Source organism: Cavia porcellus, unplaced genomic scaffold (assembly GCF_034190915.1).
Source record: "Cavia porcellus strain 051 isolate PalLab524CR breed Dunkin Hartley unplaced genomic scaffold, mCavPor4.1 scaffold_36, whole genome shotgun sequence".
Classification (NCBI taxonomy): domain Eukaryota; kingdom Metazoa; phylum Chordata; class Mammalia; order Rodentia; family Caviidae; genus Cavia; species Cavia porcellus.
The window spans coordinates 3,203,718-3,226,545 of NW_026947519.1; positions in this window are offsets into that span (position 1 = coordinate 3,203,718).

The following is a 22,828-nucleotide window of genomic DNA, read 5'->3' on the forward strand; positions in this document are numbered from 1 at the left end:
AAGCATGCCATGGAGCAAAACACCTATTTATCAATGCTTAGCAATATTTTCTCTTTTATCTTTCCAGTCAATGATTCTGCGGAAAGGTGAATTTTGTGAGGGAAATTTTGACTGTCTTGACAGCAAATACTCTGTGTGACTACTCTGAGCTGCTTCACAAATATTTTTTCCCTACAAAATTTGTGGATTCCTGCTCTTTGTATTAACCTGTTTTTCATTTAGTCACATCTTCAAGCCTGCAGCCAGTTTCTCTCTGGATTGACAATGGAAATTTCAACTCTATTGGATGTATTTTATCCTCTTTGTAATTCCTGTTTCTCAAAGCTCTGCTTTACAGGTGACCTAATTCCATTTTAGAGAGACCCATTGCTTTTTTCCTCACTTGCAGCTTTTCCAAGTTTTGAATAACTAGGTGCTTGCTCAAACTTGCTGTTTTCAAGAGGTAGCACGCTTCCCTAAGAGTTCTTGGTGTTACCACAAGATGGGCCTCGGAATTTAAAGTGGTGAGAATATGTTGCTGTCCCCTTCTCAATGTTCTACCAGGGAAGGCAAGGCAACTTAAACAGGTGTGATTTCAAGCAGGGTGAGGAATTAGAGATTTCCCTGATGACATTTGCAGGTAGAACTCAGAAAGTAAGAGAAATTGCTACCAAAGAGTTGAGAAAAGATTTCACCAAGAGAGATGGACAGAAAAAAAAAATCTCGGTTCGTGTCAGTTTGCTTCAAATTCCATAGGCTACTGAGGAATTTTTGGCTACTAGTCTATCAAGGGGACCACCTATCTCCTAGGTAAGACACCCTGGCACTGAAAAACATTGTATTTTTCTCTACTCCAAGAGGAAAGGAAAGAAGAAATGTGCAGCTGGGTCTAAAAAGAGCACATAGTTGCCCAGAAGGCCACTATCAAAACTATTCAAGTGGTTGCAGGTGCAGATGCTACATTCTGCTCCCTAGAGCCTTATAAGTTTTTTCCCCCATAGCAACTCAGCTCCCTACTTATTCCACATTAAGTCAGGTACTTACAGTCATCCCTCATTCTGCCCAAATAACCCAGTGTCTTTGGACATTTTTCACCTGGGTCATAGTCATCCCATGACACACAATAGGAAGCTAAGAGACACCCTTGCCACTGGGTTTGTATCTCATCACAAAAGAAATGGAGAGCCTAGAGAATGGGAAGACAAGGTAAAACAGGGGAATATGCCTAAATCAGATGCACCCAAATGCTGATTGATCAGTTGTGTGATTTCACATGTCTTCTAAGAATATCTGGGCATAGGACATTGGGATCACTTCATGAATTGTAGAAACAAAATATTGCCTACCTCAAACACATGTGTGGAGCATTGAGTGGAAGGTGGTATTGGATCCCATTTCTAAAGATTTGTCTTCCACTTGGATACATTTGATATTTGTGAAAACTTCCTGATCATAGGCTCCCTAGGATGTTGCTGCCGTATGTATTGAGCAAACACCTCATGGCTAGTGTGTACAGTGTTCTTCTGGCATAGCTACAGACCTCCTCTAAATTGGGCACTGAGAAATATGAACCACAAGAAACCATTAAAGATGAAGCAGGGACTCCATATATTCATGCAGTGCCAGGGTTTTCCTACACTTAGGGGCTTCTGAAGTGTTTTCTGGCTTCAGGACCAATTGATACTGCCATGGAGGCAATAGGCCAAGGCAGACTGTATTTAGGGATTTCAGGCTTACAGTCCAAGCCCTTAAAAACCGAAGAAAGCCCAGCCACTCTGGGATTTCCATTCTTCCCCATGAAAGTTTTGCTGTCGATGAGCTTCAAAGAAATCAGTGGACTATTCGAGTCAAGATTGGGCCCCTTAGAAATCAGGACTGAGCAAGAAAGTCTCCAATAATTTTCCTGCCCTTCCCAAAATATGTCAGTTTTTAAAATCAGGACAGCTGGAAAAAATTTGGACACAACTGAGGGAGATTAAGAAAATAATGCATGGATGGAATGGCTGTGGTTGTGTGAATTACAAAGCTGTTGATTTGGGGCCAACTGTGGACACTAAGTAGGAGGCTTGTGGTTGGCAGATCCACAAGGCAGGGATTGGCTGAGCATCACTGTGAACAAGCCTGCAGGTTCTAGGATACATGTTTGCAGGAGTATACTTGAGTGAGAATGCTGGCCATTGCCATGATATCTTTATTACACAGAGGAACTTACAGGATGAGATTTCAAAAGGATGGATTTTCAGAGTACTAATATCCAACAGGATTACCTCTGAAGGCTTCATTGCAGAAAGTGTGTTGATTGAAATGCCTGCAAATATGTCCTTTAGATACAGTGTCATTGGTACGTTAGAATGCTAGAATGTAGCAGGGAATTTCTGCAATGACCTTCCACTTAGGATCTGTTTTCCATTCGAGATGTGTGTCATTTGGCTGAGTCCTCTTTGAGAGCTTCTTCATTGAAGCCTTGTTGACCTCATGACCATGCGGTAGAAGAACTGGCTTTTAAATTTCTCAGCAGCAAAACCACTGCAATCAAAAGTTATTTGAAATCAGAGACAGTGAGTGAAGTTGAATTTCAAGACCAGCCATCCAAAAACAATGAAACTACCACTGAGCACTTTTTCAGAATGTTTACAGGTGAATATATGTGGAAATATGCATGATGTTGAATGTCTGTACTTAGAACAATCAACATAAATGAGGGGAAAGATAAAGGAAAGTACATAAGAAAGAAGGAAAGCCAGTCAATCTCATGTAAAAATCTTTGAGGATGAAAAGGCAATTAAAATTTCATGATCATTTGATAAGTGTATTGAAGTGAAATTCTCTGGATGTTGTCACATGTGTAGTTTCCTGCTTTGGCCAGTGGAGAAGTAGGCAAGAGTTCATCAAGTAACCCTGTTGGAAGAAACAACAGCACAGAATTAAATACCCCAAAAATAATGTATCCAAATCCTAGAGCATTTCTATTGTGCCATGGTTCCAGAAATCAGAATGTTACTTGAAAGGCTTTTTGCAATATTGACTTGACTGTGCCTGAGGTAGAGTGTCTGGGGATGGCCAAGCTCAGAATAAAAATCTTTCTTAGATATTAATGTTTTTAGGTGTTTTTATAAAACAGTGAGACAGTTTGATTTTCACTTTTTGGACATTTTTGTTTGGATTGTTTTACTAATTGCTTTAGGTTTTCTAACTTTAACTTTGTGAGACACACAAGTCCACACTATCATTTTGTGTTATTCTCTTACAGCTTTGAAGGAATCAAGCACGGTGATATAATGCATGATAATATTTTTTCTACCGTTAAAACCTGAAAGACAGTCACGTGTTGACCCTTTTAACCTGAGCACAGTGTGGAGCTAAACACTTTTTTTTTAAAATCAAACTTTTGGATATTTTATTTTTTGTCTTTCCAGTCAATGATCCTGCAGGAAGGTGGTTTCTTCAGGTGAAATTTTGTCCATCTTGACACCAAATGCTGTTTGTGACTACTCTGAGCTGCTGGGCATATATCTTACTCCTTACAAAATTTTTGGTTCCCTAGAATCTGTGCTAAGCTTTTGCTCAATTTATAACATTTTCAGGCCCACATCCAATGTTTCTCTGGGTGTACAATGGAAATTACATCCCATTGTGTGTGTTCAGCCCTCCATTGTAATTCCTATTTCTCCAAAGCTCTGCTTCGGAGGTGACCCAGTTCCATTGTGGAGAGATCCATTGCCTTTTACTCACTTTCAGCTTTTACAAGGTTTTGAGTAACTAAGGATTTGCACAGGGTTGCTATTGTTAAGAGATTGTACACTTCCCTTGGGACTCCTCATTGTTACATCATATTGGATCCTCTGAATTTCAAGCTGTGATAAAATGCTGCTGTCCCCTTCTCACTGCTCTAATGATTAATGCAAGCCAACTGACACAAGGTGTGGTTTCAAGCAGAGTAAGGATAGTAGAGATTTCCCTGAAGCCATGTGCAGTTGACCTCAAAAAGTAACAGAAATTCCTACCAAATAATAGAGAAAAAATTTTGCAAGATACATGTACATGAAAAATTCTAATGGTTGTGTCATCCTGTTTCAAATTCCCCGGGCTTTTAAGGAATTTTTGGGTTTTACCCTTTGAAGTGGATCACATATCTCCTTGGAAGACACTCTTTCCCCTGCAAAACTTTGTAATGTTCTCTCCCCAATGAGTTTAAAATTGCAGAAACACAAGACTGAGTCTAAATCAGAGAACACAATTGTACAGCAGGCCACTGTCAAAACAGTTCAAGGGGGTGGAGATGCAGATGTTGCGTTCTGAAGAGTAGAATGTCATACTTTGTGTCCTCCATAGGTACTCAGCTCCCTTCTATGTCCCCATTAACACATGCCCCTCACTTATTCCTCATTCTGTCCTATTATCCACTGCCATTGATCATTTCTCACCTGGGGCAAAGTCATACAATGAAAAACACTAGAAAGCCAAGTCACACCCTTGCCTCTTGGCTTTGTATCTTATCCAAAGAGAAAAGGAGAGCCCTGGGCAAGACCAGCCAGGATAAATGGGGGCATATGACTAAACGTGATGCATACACAATGCTTATTGATCAGTCATGTCATTTCACATGTCTTCTAAGAATATCTCAACATAGGCCATTGAGATCCCTTCAGGAGTTGTGGGTACAACTGCATACCTCAAAGACATTTCTGGGGCATTGAGAGTAAGGGGCATTTGGATACCATTTCTAAGGATTACTTTTTCACCAGGATACATATTAAGTTTGAGAATTTCTACTGGTTATATGCTCTTTGGGATGTTGCTGTCTTATGTATTGAGAGAGGACCTTATGAGTAGTGTGTGCAATGTTCTGCTGGCATAGCTGCAGACATTCTCTAAATTGGGCTTTGTGAATTGTGAACCAAAAGAAAGCAAGAAAGATGAAGCAGGGACTCCACATATTCATGCAATGCAGGGTTGTTCTTGGCTTAAGACTCCTTCAGCGGTTGCTGGGTTTTAGGGACTACTGATACTATCAAGGTGGCGATATCCCAGGATAGAGTGTGTGCAAGGCTTTGAGGCTTACAGGCCAAGCCCTCAAAAATGATCCAAATGCCAGGCACTGTCACATTTCCATTCTTCCTCATGAAAGTTTGCTCTCCATCGGTTTGAAAGAAATCATCAGAGTGTGGGAGTCAATTTGGGCCACCTAGACTTCAGGACAGAGCAAGAAACTCTCCTATAATTTCTCTCCATTTCAAAAAATATGTCAGGTTCTTTTGATCAGTGTGACTGGAAAGAAATTTCGGACATATCTAAGAAGAATAAGGGAAATATTGCATGAATGGAATGGCTGTGGTTGTGTTACTTGGAAAGCTGCCAATTTGGGACCCAAATGTGGATACAAATATAGAGGCTTGTTGTTGCCTGGCAGCCATACTGCAATGGGATTTGTTGAGCAGCATTCTGAGCTAGACCACAGGTTCTAGGATACATGTTTGCAGGAGGAGACCTGAGGCAGGATGCTTGTCATTCCTATGTAGATCTTCCACAGAGAGACGTGCAGAGTAAGATTTCAAAAGGCTGGGTATTTATAGCCCTGGTGTCCAACAGGATTGTCCGCAAAGGCTTTATTCCTGAAAGTTTATAAATGGAAATGCCTTTAGATCTCTCTATGGATACACTGCCTGTTACATGACATATCCAGGACTTGGCAGGGAATCTCTGCAATAATCTTCCTTTTAGGACATTTTTTTCACCTGAGATGTCGGTTGTTTTGCTGAGTCCTCTCCAAATCCTCTTCAGTGAAGCCTTGTTGGTCTCATGGTCACTCAGCAGAAGAACTGGCTTGGGAAATTTCAGAGCAGTAACATCTCTGCAAGCAAATAGTATTTGAAATCAGAGATTATGGATGAAGCAAAATTAGAAGGGCAAAATCAAAAATCAAAGAAACTACCCCTAACAAAATTTTTAGTACGTATAACAGGTGAATAGTTGAGGGAATATGCAGGAGGTTGGATATCAATACTCAGAACAGAAATAATCAACATAGAAAAGAGGAAAGACCAAGGAAAGAACCCAGGAAACTGGGGGGGAGGGGCAGGCTATCTGATGTGAAAATCTTTGATGAAGAAATGGAAATTAAAATTTCATGGTGATTTGTTCAGGGTATTGAAATGAAGTTCTCATGTTTGTTGCCACATGTGTAGTCTGCTGCCTTGGCCAGTGGAGAATAAGGCAGGAGAGAATCAAGTAAACCAATTGGAAGACATCTTTGCACAGGAAAAACACCCCAAACCTTGTGTATACAAATACTTAGCACTTCAGTGATTGTACCAGGTATCAAGCCTAGAGCATTTATATTCTGTCATGGTTCCAAAAATCAGAATGTTACTTGAACGTTTCTTTGGGATATTGTTTTGACTGACCTTGAGATAGAGAGTCTGAGGATGCAGTGCTAAGAATAAAAATCGTTCTTAGATATTAACACCAGGTGATTTAGAAAACAGTGAAATAATTTTTGTTTTCAATTTTTGTACTTTGTTGGTTGCTTTGTTTTTTGGATTACTTCTGTTTTTCTAACTTTAACTGTGTCAGACAGACAAGTCCACATTCCAATTTTTGGTAGTATTTTCCTACAGCTCTTAGGGAAAAAATAAAGGTAATACAAAATGTGATAATATTTTTTCTCCCATTAAAATCTGAAACACACCAAAGTTGCCAGTTTAATGCAGAGTAAGATGTTAATCTAAACAACTTTTTATCAAAACTTTTGAATGTTTTATCTTTTTTCATTTCCAGTCAATGATTCTGAAGGAAGTTGCTTTATTGTGTGGGGAAGTTTTGATCACCTTAACACGAAATATTGTTTATGTCTACTCTGAGCTCCTGTGTAAATATCTTTCTCCCTATAAAATTTTTGGTGTCCTGTGATCTATGTGATCCTGTTGCTGATTTAAGGCCATTTTCAGGCCTGCAGTCAATTTCTTCTTTAGGGTGGACAATGGAAATTTCAACTCCCTTGGGAGTGTTCAACCCTACTTTTTGTTTCTTCAAAGCTCTGCTTCTGAGTTGATCCAATTCCATTGAGGAGAGACCCACTGCCTTTTCATCACCTTCATCTTTTCCAAGGTTTTGAGTAAGTAGGCATTTGCCCAGCTTTTCTATTGTCAAGAGACAGCACACTTCACATTGTATTTCTCAATGTTACTCTAATATGGTCCTCTGAACTTCAAGCAGTGAGAAAATGTTGCTGTCTCCTTCTGAGTGTTCTACTGGAGAAGGGGAGCCAACTCACATACTGTATGGTTTCAAGCATGGTGAGACAAAAAGAGACTTCACTGATGCCACATGCATTGACCTCACAAAGTAAAAGAAATTGTTACCAAATAGAAGAAAAAAGTTTGCCCAAACATACAGACATGAAAAATCTCAATGTCATGTTAGCTTCAAACTCCATGACTTTTGAGTAATTTTTAGCTTCTAACCTATCAAGTGGAACACCTGTCTCCTAGGTAAGACACACCTGCCAATGATAAACTTTGTAATATTCTCTCCTGCATGAAAAAGGAAGCCAGGAATGCACAGCTGACTCAACTTCAGAGCACACAGTTGCCCAGCAAACCATTGTCAGAACTGTTTAAATGGGTGCAAGTGCATATGCTGTATTGTGCAGCCTAGAGCCTGATACTTTGTGTCCCTTATAGCCACTCAGCTCCCTTCTATGTCCCCATTAAATCTGGCCCTGGCACTCATTCTTCATCCTATCCATATGACCCAGTGTCCTTGGAATATTCTCATCTTGAGCATAGTCATAACATGACACACTCTAGGAAGTCAAAACAAACCTTTGCCTCTGGGCCTATTGTTTCATCTCAAGAGAAATAGAGAGACCTGGGCAAGGGGAGAAAAAAAGGGGTATATGTCTAAATGTGATGCTACAGATTGCTGATTGATGAGTTGTGTCATTTCACATTGCTTCTAAGAATAAATATCTGGACATAGGTCATTGGGATCACTTCATGAGTTGTGGATACCAAATATTGCCTACCTCAAAGACAAATCTGGGGCATTTAGCATAAATGGGATTTGGATCCCATTTCGAAGGTTTCCACTTCCACCTGGATACAGTTGAAGTTTGAGAAAACCTGCTGACCATGTGCTCTCTGGGATTTTGCATTCTTTATGTATTATCCAGGTCTACATGTCTAGTGTGTGCACTGATCTGTTGGCATAGCTCCATGGACCTCCTCTAAACTGGGCTCTGCAAAACGAGAACCACCAGAAACCTGTAAAGATGAAGCAGGGACTCCAAATATTCATACAACTCCAGGGTTCTCCATTGCTTAGTGACTTCTCCAGTGGTTGCTGTCTTTCAGAGCAAACTTATACTGCCTTGGAGGCAATAGGTATGGATCAACATATGTAAATCAATAAATGTAACCCACCATATCAATAAAACCAAAAGAAAAAATCACATGATCATTTCTATACATGAAGAAAAAGCTTTCAAAAAGGTCCAACATTCACTGATGATAAAAGCTTTACAGAAAATTGGAATACATGGCCTTTACCTCAATACAATAAAGGCCATCTGTGACAAACTAACAGCGAGTGTCATACTAAATGACCAAAAATTAAAGCCTTCATGTTAAAGTCAGGCACAAGACAAGGATGTCCTTTGTCACCACTCCTATATAATATGGTGCCAGAAATACTGGCCAGAGCAATTAGACAAGACAAATAAAAATAGTAAAGACAGGAAAAGAGTAAGGTAAATTATCATTGTTTGCAGATGATACTCTATATAGAAGACTCCCTAAACTAATTGAAATACTCTTAGGTATAATAAATATTTCAGTAATGTAGTTGATTACAATATCAATACTAAAAAATCAATAGCATTCCTATACACTAACAACAAAATCACTGACAGAGAAATAAGAGAAACCACACTTCACAGTAGTAACAAAAAATGAAATATTTAGGAGCTCCTTCTACAAAAGTAGTGAAAGACCTATACAGGGAAAATTATGATACACTGATAAAAGAAAGTGAATATGCTCTGAGAAAATGGAAAGATATCCCTTGCTCATGTTTAGGGAGAATAAATATAGTGAAAATGGCCTTTCTCCCAAAACTCTTATACATACTCAATGCATTTCCAATAAAAATACCATCAACATATTTGGTAGATCTAGAGAAATCACTCCTAAAATTCATCTGGTGTGAGAAGAGATGTAGAATAGCAAAGAAAATTCTAAGCAACAAAGGAAAGGCAGGAGGCATCACAATTTCTGACTTGAAATTATACTACAAAGCAACCTTAGTAAAATCAACATCCTACTGGAATCAAAACAGACCCAAAGATCAAGAGAATACATTAAAAGATACAACAAAAACTACAAACACACTCAACCACCTTATCTTTGATAAAGAAGCCAAGCAGATCCACTGGAAAAATAAGTTTCTTTTAAAAACGGTGTTGGAAAAACTGGCTCTCCATATGCCAAAACCTAAAACAAGTCCACGACTATCACCATGTACTAAATTAATATCTAAATTGATCAAACATCTGAATATTAAAACAGAAACACTAAATCTATTGGAAGAGAAGCTGGGTAGAAACTTTGAAGACATAAGGGTAGGTAGAGAAATCATGAACAGAACTCAAACCGTACGGGAAATACTCCCCATAATAAATAACTGGGACCACCTCTTATCAAAAAGTTTCTGCCTGTCAAAAGAAGTCTTGAGTATAGTGAAAAGAAAACCGACAGACTGGGAAAAAATCTTAGTGAACTCTCCCTCAGACAAAGGACTTCTGTCTAAAACATACAAAGAAATGATTTAAAAAATCAGACACCCCAAATTCAAACATCTAATCCAAAACTGGGCATCTGAGATGTATACACACTTCTAGATAAAGGAATACAAATGTCAAACAAATACATGAAAAATGTTCATCATAAGTAGTTACTAGGAAAGTGTAAATTAAAACCACATCGAGATTCCATCTCACTCCTGAAAAATGGCCAGGATCAAGAAAACATCAGTAACAAATGCTGGAGTGGCTATGGGTAAAAGGGACACTCGTGCACTCTTGGTGGAGGTGTGGCCTGGTGCAACTATTGTGGAGCTCAGTCTGGAGATTTCTCACTGAGCTGGGATTGGAAGTCCCATTTGTTTCAGCTATCCCACTTCTAGGCATATTCCCAGAAGAAATGAAACCATCACACCACAGTTATATGTGCACACTTGTTTATAGTGGCACAATTTTTAATTTCCAGATCTTGGAAACAACTTAAGTGTGCATCAACATTGGGGAATGTATAAAAAAGTTGTGGCATTTTTATACAATGGAGCACTACTCAGCTATAAAGAAGGATCATATTGGAATATTTATAAATAAATGGAAGCAGCTTGAGGCCTTACTCATAAGTGAAATAAATCAAACTCACATATATGAATACTGAATAGTTTCCCTGTTGTAAGGAATATTCAAATAAAAAAGGCATGTGGTAATCATGATTCTCTATAATGTGAGATTGAGGTTTATAAACTTTTCACTCATTAATTGGAATGGCTTTCTTCTTGTCTTTTTGATAGTGTTTGCAATTACAAGAACAGCTACTTTGAAGAAAATAAGACATCATAATAGCTAGTGTTGATTTAATATCATCTTGTTTTGAAATCCCACCAAAGTACAGTTCTTCTGTCCATTGGTTTTATCATGTTGTATCTTACTGGATTTTATTATATGTGACAGTGTAAACAAAAATTTTATAGGGAAAGAGATAGCATATAAACCATTGTTTCTTTGCTGTTAGCTGGTTCTAAGTACTCTGTAATACTTTCATCCTCTTGAATGGTTTCACAGTGCATTGAAATGTTTGAAGCCATAGTATATGAAGTTTTACTCAAATATTTCAAGGAAAGACACACTATGGTAACTACAATTAAGTCAAGTTATCTTGAAGTGAAGCCCTAGGTTGATGAAATTGTTATGCTTTTACCTGTATTGTTATGTTATTATGTCCTCTTTACTTCAACCTCACCCTTTTTTAAAAATAAAATATTTATTTTTATTATTAGTTTAATTAAGGAAAAAATTAGCCAGCTTTGTATAGTAACTTTTTAGATTCCATATTAACATTATTTAAAGCCCTGCATTGCTCGCACAATCTTGTTTTAACTGATTTTACTTCTGTTCTGTTCTGTTCTGTTCTGTTCTGTTCTGTTCTGTTCTGTTCTGTTCTGTTCTGGTTAGTACCGAGTTTGAGGGTATAGGCAACTACTTTGAATGCAATAAGGTTCACTATGATGCCTGTTCTGATTTAGCTATTACCTTCTATTGAAGTCCTGTAATGTTTCCAATGTGTAGGTTTTATTGGTCTTGTTCTGTACTGTTTTTATTAATTTTATTATACCTAATGATGTAGGCAATTCTTTTAAGGTAGCAAGAGGCATTATTTTAACCATTGTTGCTTACCTTGTATCCTGTTTTTACATCATGTGCCATGTGCATCCTTTGCTTTGACTGACTGCTTTGTTTTTTCATATTTGGTTTTATTCCCTTCCCAAAAAATTAATAAGAACTATGGGAGTAATAAAACCAAAATGTGTAAATTTTGTTGTAAATAAGAGGATAAAGAAGTGCTTTAAAGGATACAACTGCAAATGTGTTTAGGTGTGTTAAGATAGATTAAAATATTACTAAGATTTTGTTGGATCATTGAACACAACAGTTTGCAGTCTCACTGTTTGAATGTCCATTTTGTATGCTTTAATTCTATAACTTGAAGAACTATTTCTAAGATGACAATGTGTAATTTATTAACTAGTGATTTCCTACTATACTTTTGAAATTCTGTATTACTTGTACCCTTATACAGCATTGTTTATTTTTTTAAATAAAAATAAATTCTTTCCTAGATAGTAATACCAGGTGTTTTTAGAAAACAGTCAAACATTTTGGTTTTCACTTTTTCCACTTAGTTGGTTTATTTGTTTTTATGATTGTTTCTGATTTTCTAACTTTAACTTTGTGAGCCAGACAAGACCAAAATCCCATTCATAGGGATATTCTCTGAGAGCCCATAAGGAATTATTCAAGGAGATATAATACATGCTAATAATTTTTCTCCCATTGAAAAATGAAAGGATGCCAGAGTTTGACACTTAATCTGAGCTCAGTGTGGAGCTAAACACCTTTTATTCAAACCTTTGGCATGTTTTATATTTTATCTTTCCAGTCCATGGTTCTGTGGGAAGGTGCTTTTTTGTGAGGGGAAGTTTTGACAACATTGACAAAAAATACTGTTCATGAGCACTCTGCACACCCGGGTAAATATCTTTCTCCTTACAGTATTTTTGGTTTCCTGTGACCTGTGTCAACCTGTTGCTCATTTAATCACATCTTAAGGATGGCAGCCAATGTCTTCTGGGCTCAAAAATTGAAATCTCAACTCCATTGGGGATGATGAATCCTCCCTTGTGATTTCAGTTTCTCCAAACCTCTGCTTGTGAGCTGACCCTATTCCATTGTGGAGAGACCCTTTGCCTTTTCCTCATTTTTAGCTTTTTGAAGGTTTTGAGTAAGTAGGCTTTTGCCCATCCTTGCTGTTGTCAAGAGATAGCACACTTCCCTTGGAGCTTCTCAGTGTTACACCAATGTGGGTCCTCTGAATTTCGAGCAGTTCGAAAATTTTGTTTCCCCTCCAGTGTTCTACTGGGGAAGGAAAGACAACTCACACAGGGTGTAGTTTCAAGCAGGTTGAGGGAAGCAGAGATTTCCCTGATTCCATGTGAAGGTTGACCTTACAAAGTAACAGATATTCCTAACAAACAGTAGAGAAAGGCTTTTCCAAAAAGAGATGGGCATGAAAAATCTCAAGGTCATGTCAGTTTGCATCAAACTCCATTGGCTCTTGAGGAATTTTTGGCTTCTAACCTTTCAACCAGACCACCCATCTCCTAGATAAGATGCTCATGAACTGGAAAAAATTTGTAATGTCCTCTCCTCCATGAGAAAAGGAAAAGAGATACACAAAGCTTATCCCAATTCAGATCACACAGTTACCAAGGAGGCCAATGACAAAACTGGTCAAGTGGTTGCAGGTGCAGATGCAACATTCGACAGCCAAAGCCTGATACTTTGTGTCCCTTAAAGCCATTCACCTCCCTTCTAGATCCATATTACCTGGACCCCTGCACCCATTTCTCATCATGTCCATATGACTCAGTGTACTAGAACATTTTTCACCTGGGGCATAGGTATCACCTGACATACCCTAGAAATCCAAGCCATATCCTTGTCTCTGGTTCTTGTACTTCATCCAAAGGGAAATGGAGAGTCCTGGGCAAGAGCAGCCATTATAAACTTAGGGAAAAAGACTAAACCTGATGCACACACACACTACTGATTGTTTAGTTTGGTCATTTCACATGTTTTCTAAGAATATCTGAGCATAGGTCATTGGGATTCTTTCAAGAGTAGAGACAAAATATTGCATACCTCAAAGACACATCTGGGGCACTGAGAGGAAGGGAGATTTGGATCCCATTTCAAAGGAATTCTCTTCCTTAGGAGGAGATACACTTGAAGATTGAGAAAACCTGATGGTAAAGCGCTCTCTTGAATGTTCCTGACTTATGTATTGAGCCTGGAACTCATGGCTATTGTGTTCAATGTTCTGCTGGCATAGCTGCAGACCTCCTCTCAATTGGGATATCTGAAATGTGAACCAACATAAACCAGGAAGATGAAGTAAGGACTCCAATTTTTCTTGCAATCTCACAGTTCTCTTTCACTTAGGGACTTCTCCAGTGATTGCTGGCTTTCAGGTCCAACTGATGCTACCTTGGAGGAAACAATCCAAGACAGACTGTGTTTAGGGCTTTCAGGTTTACAGTACAAGCCCTGAAAAGCTAAGTCAAGGCCCAGTAACTGTGGGATTTCCATTCTTCCTCATGAAAGTTTTGCTCTCCATTGGTTTCACAGAAATCAGCCAACTAAGGAGTCAAGTTTGGGACTCTTAGACCTCAGGACAGAGCAAGAAATTATCCAATAATTTTCCTTCACTTCACAAAATATATCAAATTCTATTTATCAGTACAACCAGAAAGAAAATTAGGAGACAAAACATAGGCTGATTAAGGAAAACATTGCATGCATGGAATGGCTGTGGTTGTGTGAGGTGGAAAGCTGCAGATTTGGGTCCCAACTGTGCACACAATACAGGAGGCTTGTGGTTCACTGGCAACCACACTGGATAGTGATTGGCTAAGGAGCACTGTAAGGCAGACCCTGGGCTCTAGGATACATGGTTGCAGGAGCAGACCTGAGTCACAATGCTGGGCATGCCACAGAGATCTTAATACACAGAGGAACGTGCAGGTCAAGATTTCCAAAGGATGGCTTTTCTGAGGTATGGTTTCCAACAGGATTTTCTCTGATGGCTTCATTGATGAAAAATTAGATGGAAATTCCTGAAGACCTCCCCTGGATACAGTGCCAACTGGGCATGAATTATCACAGGACCTGGCAGGGGATCTCTGCAATGACCTTCAGTTGAGGATCCATTTTCCACTTGAGATATCTGTCATTTTCCTGAGTCCACTTCCCTAACCTCTTTAGTGATACCTTGTTGGCCTCATGACAAGGCAGTAGAAGAACTGGCTCTGAAATTTCTCAGCAGCAAAACTGCTGGAAGTAAATGGTATTTGAAATCAGAGACTGTGGATGAAGCTGGATTTAAAGGGCCACATTCCAAAAATGATTAAAATACCCTTCAGCATGTTGTCAGAATGTTTGATAGGTGAATATATGTTTAAATATGCAGGAGGTTAGAAGTCAGTACTCAGAGAACAACTGATCAACTTGAAAGTGTGGAAAGAACAAGGAAAGGATATAGGAAAGACGGAGAGCCAGTTAATCTAGTGTAAAAATCTTTGGGGATGAAACAAAATTAAAATTTCATTATGATTTGACCAGGGCATTTAAGTGAAATTTTCATTTTTGTTGTCATATGTGTCATTTCCTGAGAGGGCATAGGAGCACAAGGCAGGAGATCATCTAGTAACCCTATCAGAAGAACAATAGAACAGAATTAAACCCCCTCAAATTAGTGTATCATTTTCCTTAGCATTTATGGTGACTGTATCAGGAATCAAGACTAGAGCATATTGTGTCATGGTTCCACAAATCAGAATGTTACTTGACAGGTTCTTTGGAATATTGTTTTGAAAGTCCCTGAGAAAGAGCATCTGGGGATGGCAAAGCTCTGAATAAAACTTTTTCCTAGATATTAATAACAGGTGTTTCTAGAAAACAGTGAAATATTTTTTCACTTTTTGGGCTTTGTGAGTTGGTTTATTTTTCTTATCGCTTCACGTTTTCTAAGCCTCTCTTTGTGATGCAGACAATTCCTCAATCGCATTTATGGGAGTATTCTCCTACAGCTCTGAAGAATCAATCAAGGTGATATAATACAAGATAGTAGTTTTTATCCCATTAAAACCTGAAGGGTTGCCAAATGTTGACACTTTTAATCAGAGCAAGGTGTGGATCTAAACAACTTTTTATCAAACCTTTGAAATGTTGTGTCTTTTATATTTCTTGTCAATGGTCCTGTGGGAAGGTGCTTTCCTATGAGGGGAAGTTTTCACCACCTTGACATCAAATACTTTTTGGGACTACTCTGGGGTCCTGGGAAAATATATTTTCCCCTTCAATGTTTTTGATTCCCTGTGATCTGTACTAACCTGTTGCTAATTCAATCACATCTTCTGGCTTGCAGGAAGTGTCTCTCTGAGCTGCATAATGGAAGTTTGCATACCATTTGTAGTGTTCAATCCTTCCTTGTAATTCAAGTTTACTCAAATATCTGCTTCAGAGGTGACCCGATTTCATTCTGGAGTGACCCATTGACTTTTCCTCACTTTCAGATTTTATAAGGTTTTGAGTAACTAGTGGTTTGACAAGTCTTGCTGTTGTCAAGAGACTGCACACTTCCCTTGGAGATTCTCACTGTTACTCTAACATGGGTAATCTGATTTTCAAGCAGTGACATAATGTTGCTGTCTCCTTTTCAATGTGCTAATGGGGAAGGCTAGCCAACTTACATAGGTTGTAATTTCAAGCAGGTTGAGAAAAGAGAGATTTCCCTTTTCCATGTGAAGTTGGACCTCACAAAGTAACACAAAAATCCTACCTAATAGTAGAGAAAATATTTCCAAAAAGTGATAGACATGAAAACTTTCCAGGTCAGGTCATTTTGCTTCGAACTCCTTGGGCTCATGGCCTCTAACCTAACTAGGAGAATAAATATCTCCAAAGTCAGATACTCCTGCCCCTGAAAACTTTGTAATGTTCTCTCCTTCATGAGAAAAGCAAAGCAGAATCTAAAAGCTGAGTTCAATTCAGAGCCCATAATTGCCCAGCAAGCAGTGTCAAAACTGCCCAAGAGCGTGCCTGTGCAGATGCTGCAGGCTGCAGCCTAGAGCATGATACACTGTATCTCCTATACTCTTTCAGCTCCATTCTATTCCCCCATTAACTCAGGCTCCTTCACTCTTTCCTCATCCTGTAGATAAGGCCCGGTGTACTGGGACCTTGTTCACCTGTGACCAGTCATCCCATGACACAACCTAGGAAGCCAAGCCACACCTTTGCATCTGGGCCTTGCATCTCATCCCAAGCAAAATGCAGTGCCATGGGCAAAGGGAACTAATATAAAAGAGGGGCATATGTCTAAACCCTGATGCACAGACATTGCTGATTAATCAGTTGTGTTGTTTCACATGTCTTCTAAGAAAATCTGGGCACATGCCATTGAGATAACTTCATGAGGTGTGGAGACAAAATATTTCATACCTCAAAGACATCACAGGGGCAATGAGAAAATGGGTGTTTGGATCCCACTTCTAATATTTTCTCTTCTACCCAGATACATTTGAAGTTTGAGAAAACCTGCTGATCATGGGCTCTCTTGGATTTGCTGGCATACATATATTTGTCTTTTTTCTTTTTTATCAGTATCAGGGATTGAACTCATGACTGTCTGCTTGCAATGCAGCCACTGAGCTAAATCCCCATCCCCTGCTGGTTTATATTTTAAGCAAGAACCTCATGGCTAGTTTGTGCAATGTTATGCTGCATAGCTGCGGACCTCCTCTAAATCGGGCTCAGTGAAATATAAACCACAGGAAACCAGGAAAGATGAATCAGGGACTCCAAATATTCATGCCATGCAGGGGTTCTCCTTTGCTTATTGAATTCTGTAATGGTTGCTGGCTTTCACAGCCAACTTATACTACTATAGAGGAAATATACCAGGACAGACTGTTCTAACACATTTCAGGCTTACTGCCCAAGCTCAAAAACCAAGCCACAACCCAGTTAATGTGGAATTTCCAATCTTTCACCTGAAAGATTTGTTCTTCGATGGTTTGAAAAAAGGATTGGACTTTGGCAGTTAGGTTTGGGGCCCATAGACATCAGGACAGAACAACAAATTTTCCAATAATTTTGAACCACTTCACAAAATATATCAAGTCCTTTTGATCAGGACAACTGGAAAAAATCAAACACAACATAGGGAGGTTAAGTTAAATCCACAATGAAGCAATGGCTGTGGGTTTGTGAAGTGGAAATCTATAGAGTGAGGTCCCAAGAATAGACACAAATCAAAGGCTTGTGGTTTGCATGCAAAAACTGGATGGTGGTTTGTTGAGCCATATTGTGAGTTATACCTAAGGATCTAGGATACATGTTTGCAGTACAGGACCTGAGTCAGAATTCTGGGCATTGCCATGGGGATCTTCTTTGCACAGAGGAACTTTCAGGCCAAGATTGTAAAAGGGAGAATTTTCAGAGGCCTGGTATCCAACAGTACTTTCTCTGAAGCCTTCATTGCTGAAAGTTTCTAGATATACATGCCTGCAAATCTGCCCATGGACACAATGGCCGTACGACATGTGATATCCCAGACCCTGGCAAAGGATTTCTGCAATGACCTTCCCTTGAGGATCTGTTTTCCATTTGAGATGTCTGTCATTTGGCTGAGTTCTCTTCCCTAACCTCTTTAGTGAAGCTTTTCTGGCTTCATACCTACACAGCAGAAGAACTGGCTGTGAAATTTCTCACCAGCAAAACCCATGCAAGCACATAGGATTTGAATTCACAGACTGTGAATGAAGATGAATTTCAAGGGCAGTCATCCTTAAACAATGAAAGGACACCTGAGCATGTTTTCAGCCTGTTTAACAGGTGAATATGGTTGGGAATATGCAGGAGATTGGAAACCAGTACTCAGAAGAATTAATCAACTTGGAAGAGAAGAAACACCAATGAAAGAACAAGTGAAAGAGGGAAAGCCAGTCAATCTGATGTAAAAATCTTGGAGAATGAAAGCGAAATCAAAATTTCATGATCAGTGTATCGAAGTGAAATTCTCATATTTGCTGGCAAATGTGTAGTCTCCTGCCTTCTCCAGTGGAGCACAAGGCAGGATATCATCAAGTAAAACTATTGCAAGACACAATAGCACAGAATAAAGCCACCCTAAAATTAGAGTATCCTTTTCCTTAGACAGCACTTTTGGGGATTGTACCAGGTATCAAGCTTAGAGTATTTCCATTGTGTCATGGATCCACAAATCAGAATGTTCCTTGACAAGTTCTTTAGAACATTAGTTTGACTGTCTCTGAGTTAAAGGTTCTGGAAATGGCAGAGCTCAGAGTAAAAATCTTTCCTAAATATGAATATCATGAGTATAAAAAAGCAGTGAAATACTTTGGTTTTCACTTTTTGGACTTTGTTGTTTGGTTGGTTTTTATAATTGCTTCTGGCTTTCTAACTTTAACTTTGTGAGACAGACAAGTCCACACTCCCATTTTTGGTGGAATTCATCTACAGCTCTGAAGGAATTAATCAAATTGATATAATATATGATAATAGATTTTTGACCATTAAAACATGACAGTCTGCCAAGGTCAGGCACTTTTATATAAGTGCAGTGTTGAGCTGAACCTCTTTTTATCAAAATGTTGACATGTTTTAACTTTTATCTATTCAGTAAATGGTCCTGTAAGATGGTGCTTTTTGTGAAGAGAAATTTTGATGATCTTGACAACAATACTATTTCTGAATACTCTGAGCCTTTGGGCAAATATATTTCTCCCTTCAAGGATTTTGGATTACCTGTGATCTGTGCTAACCTGTTGCTCATCCAATGATATCTCCAGACCTGCAGCCAATTTCTCTCTGAGCTGGATAATGGAAATGTGCATTCTATTTGGGCTGTTCAATTCTGCCTTGTAATTCCTGTTTCCTCAAACTCTGAATTAGAGGCCAGCATATTCAATTTTGGAGATACCCATTGCCTTTTCCTGACTTTCAGATTTTCTAAGGATTTGAGTAACTAGGGCTCTGCCCTGCTTTGCTCTTTTCAGGAGACAGCACACTTCCCTGAATTTTCAAAGTGTTACTCCAGTGAGTGTCCTTCTAAATTTAAGCATGGAGAAAATGTTGCTGTCCCCTTCTCAGGTGTCTACTGGGTAAAGCTAGCCAATTGTCACAGGGTGTGCTTTCAAGCATTTTGAGTAAAATAGATTTCATTTATGCCATGTGCAGGTTGACCTCACAAAGTAACACTAATTCATACTTAAGAGTAGAGAAAAGCTTTCCCCAAGAGAGATGACATGAAAAATCTCCAAGTTGGGTCATTTTACTGCAAACTCCATGTGATCTTGAGGAATTTTTGGCTTCTAACCTATCAAGAGGACTACCTATCTCCAAGGTCAAACATTCCTGCCCATAGAAAACATTGTAATATTCTATCCTCCATGAGAAAAGGAAAGCAGTATTGTCAACTATATAAACACTTCATAATGTCTGCAAAGCAAGAGTAGAATCAAAGGTAACTTTAAGAGCTGAAGTGGATTTCTTCCTAATCTAATCTTCCTTATCTGCAGGATAATTCACTTATTTGCAGGATAACTTGCTTGTTTGAAGGATGTGCCTTACTCAGAGGATGTTTACCTAATCTAAACTTGCTTGTTATCCCAATGCTTACCTGAACCTTGCTCTACATGATAAATGTAACCACTTTGTATTGTTCTGTAACGTGACACAAAAACTCCTTGTGCATTTTGAGACCAGCAGATATTTATGGTTTTACAGGATAAAAACACTTGCCTTTAGTTGTTAGTAGGGCAGGCTTCCATATTGGCTACTGGAGGCTGTGTCATCAGGTCTGTGCTTTAATAATTTTTTTTTCTTTCCATATTATTTTAACTGGCTCCTTCATACCTCAGGAAGCAGGGAACCACCACAATTTGGAGCACATCTTGCAAGGAATAACAATCCTCCTAGTCCATTCCTGAGAACTGATTTGCTAAGAGTAACTCCTGTCAGTTGATTTAATTTTGTTTAGGAGGGGACACACTCATCCTTGAGAGGTGTGATCCTTGTTGGGAATCCTAGTTCTTTTTTGAGTCTCTTGACTCATTAGGATCTTGGACCCTAGCAAGACTGCCCTCCAATTTGATATTGGAATTTAAGGGACATCTCAAGCTTATTTTGCTAGAGAAAGGTTGTTTTAATTTTTAATGGTGGTTTTGTTTTCTGTCTTTGTGTACTCCTGTCTTGTCTTGTGTCTTTTGTTCTAACTTTTTCCTCCCAAGAAACTTGGGCCTGAGAGAACACACATGCCCTTGGTTGTTCTGAGGGTGCTGACAGTTTTCTTTTAAGCCCTCAGTGCACCTCAGACCAGACAAAGAAAGTCCTAGGTTTTGTGATTATCTCCATATTGTTATGTTTCATCTTGTATTTGCTAACATTTTATTTTGATTTCCTCTTCTCACAGAGAACCACATCAAGCTACAGTGGGTCAGTCCGGTATGAAAACTGGTACCACACCCCTTAATCTTGTCTTGGATCACTTTAAAGAATTTGAAAGGTGGGCTGAGGGTTACTGGGAGCCTGTTTTCAAAGGAAGACTAATGATTTTTGCTTCTCAGGGACCGATAGGGTGGCCGATAGAGACAAATGGCATCTGGCCCCTGAACAGATGCTTTGACATGGGCACTGTGCATGTTGTCTGCAATTTTGTGTTTGTGCCCCCCTTCTCACCCAGACCAAACTGTTTATATTCAGATTTGGATAGATCTCATCTATGATTCTCCATGTGGATTCATTTTTTTTTCCCATAGGTGGAGGTTGTTGCAACACTGAAAACAAAATCAAAATCACCTGCGGCCACCTCCCAACCCACCATGCCAGTTTGGGGATCCCCTGGAAGATGTCCTCCACCCTGCCCCATATTCTCCTCCTAGATACCCCCCACCTGACACCTCCCCCTGCCCTCATAATCTGATCCAGATCTGAAGCAGAACATGGCCATATTTGCCTGAATCCACCATGATGGCTTCAGCACTCTGTCCTCTTCATTAGGTTCCTGAACCTCAGGAACCAGGGCACAAGATTTTTGTCTATACTCCCTTTTGTACTTCAGGCCCGTAAAATTGGAAGGACCAAAACCCCTCATTCTCCAAGGATCTTGAAAATCTTATTAGTCTACTTGAATCTATTTTTCCACCCATCATCCCACCTGAGTGACTGTCATCAGATTTTATGAATTCCTCTCACCTCAGAACAGCAAACTCGCATCTATTGTGTATGGCAAAATTTGTCTTAAACCTGGATTGGACCTCCACTGCTGATCCAGAATGACTAGAGGTCTGGTTTCCTTTATCCCATCCCAAATGGATCCCCAAAACATCTGGAAGTAGGGAGGCTCTGACCCAATATCACCAACTGTTTCTAGTTGCACTCTGCAGAGGAGCTAAGAAGCCCACAAATCTATCCAAGGTGTTAGAGGTAAGACAATTAGCTGATGAGTCCCTTTCTGCATTTCTGAAATGCCTCCTAGAGGCCTATAAATTCTATATTCCAATTGACCCAGTCATGAGTGTGAATGCCAGGGCTTTAATATTGCCTTTGTATCCCAGATATTAGAACAAAATGACAGAAACTGGAGGGATTTGAGGGGATGTCCCTAAGTCAGTTAATACAGATAGCATTTATAATATTTGACAATAGAAAGCAAACAATAAGAAAGTCACAAAAGTATTAGAGATGTTGTGTGAAAAAGAAACTAAGCAGAAACAGAAAGAAAAGATGGGTGAAAAAGACAGAAAGCATCCCTCACTGGAAAAGATACAATGCACCTATTGTAAAGAAATAGGGCATTTGCAAAAGACCTTTCCTAAGTTAAAGGCAAAAATGGAAAGGGAGGCTAAGACTTTGTTGAACCAACAATGAGGGTGCAAGGCTCAGATGCCTCCCCTGAGCCCAGATAACCTTACAAGTGGGGGGAAACTAGTAAATTTTCTGGTGGACAGAGGCACTACTGAATCTGTTCTAACTCAACTGTTGAAAACTCTGACTTGACAACATAGTAGTCAATTGGCACCACCAGAGGGTGAAAATCATACCCAAAGGTGGTGGCCCACTTATCTCACTCTGGGCAAAAGACCACTATACATGCATTCCTATGGGTTACAGCACGCCCTGATTCACTGTTAGGAAGAGACCTTCTTAATAAGTTAAAAGTGCAATTAAGTTTTCAATCTGAGACCCCACAACTGATTCTGGGAACAATATCTGGTGAACAAATCAAGGTACTTTCCTTCCTTCCTGAAGTGGAGAATCATCTGCTGGGAGATTATTCCACTCCAGAGACTGACAGAGATCTCCTGCAGGCTTGGCAAGTTGAGATACCAGGAGTCTGGGCTGAAAATAAGCCCCCTGATTTGGCAATAAATCAAGTTCCTATGGCAATGGAGTTGTTGCCCCAGGTGTCTGCCA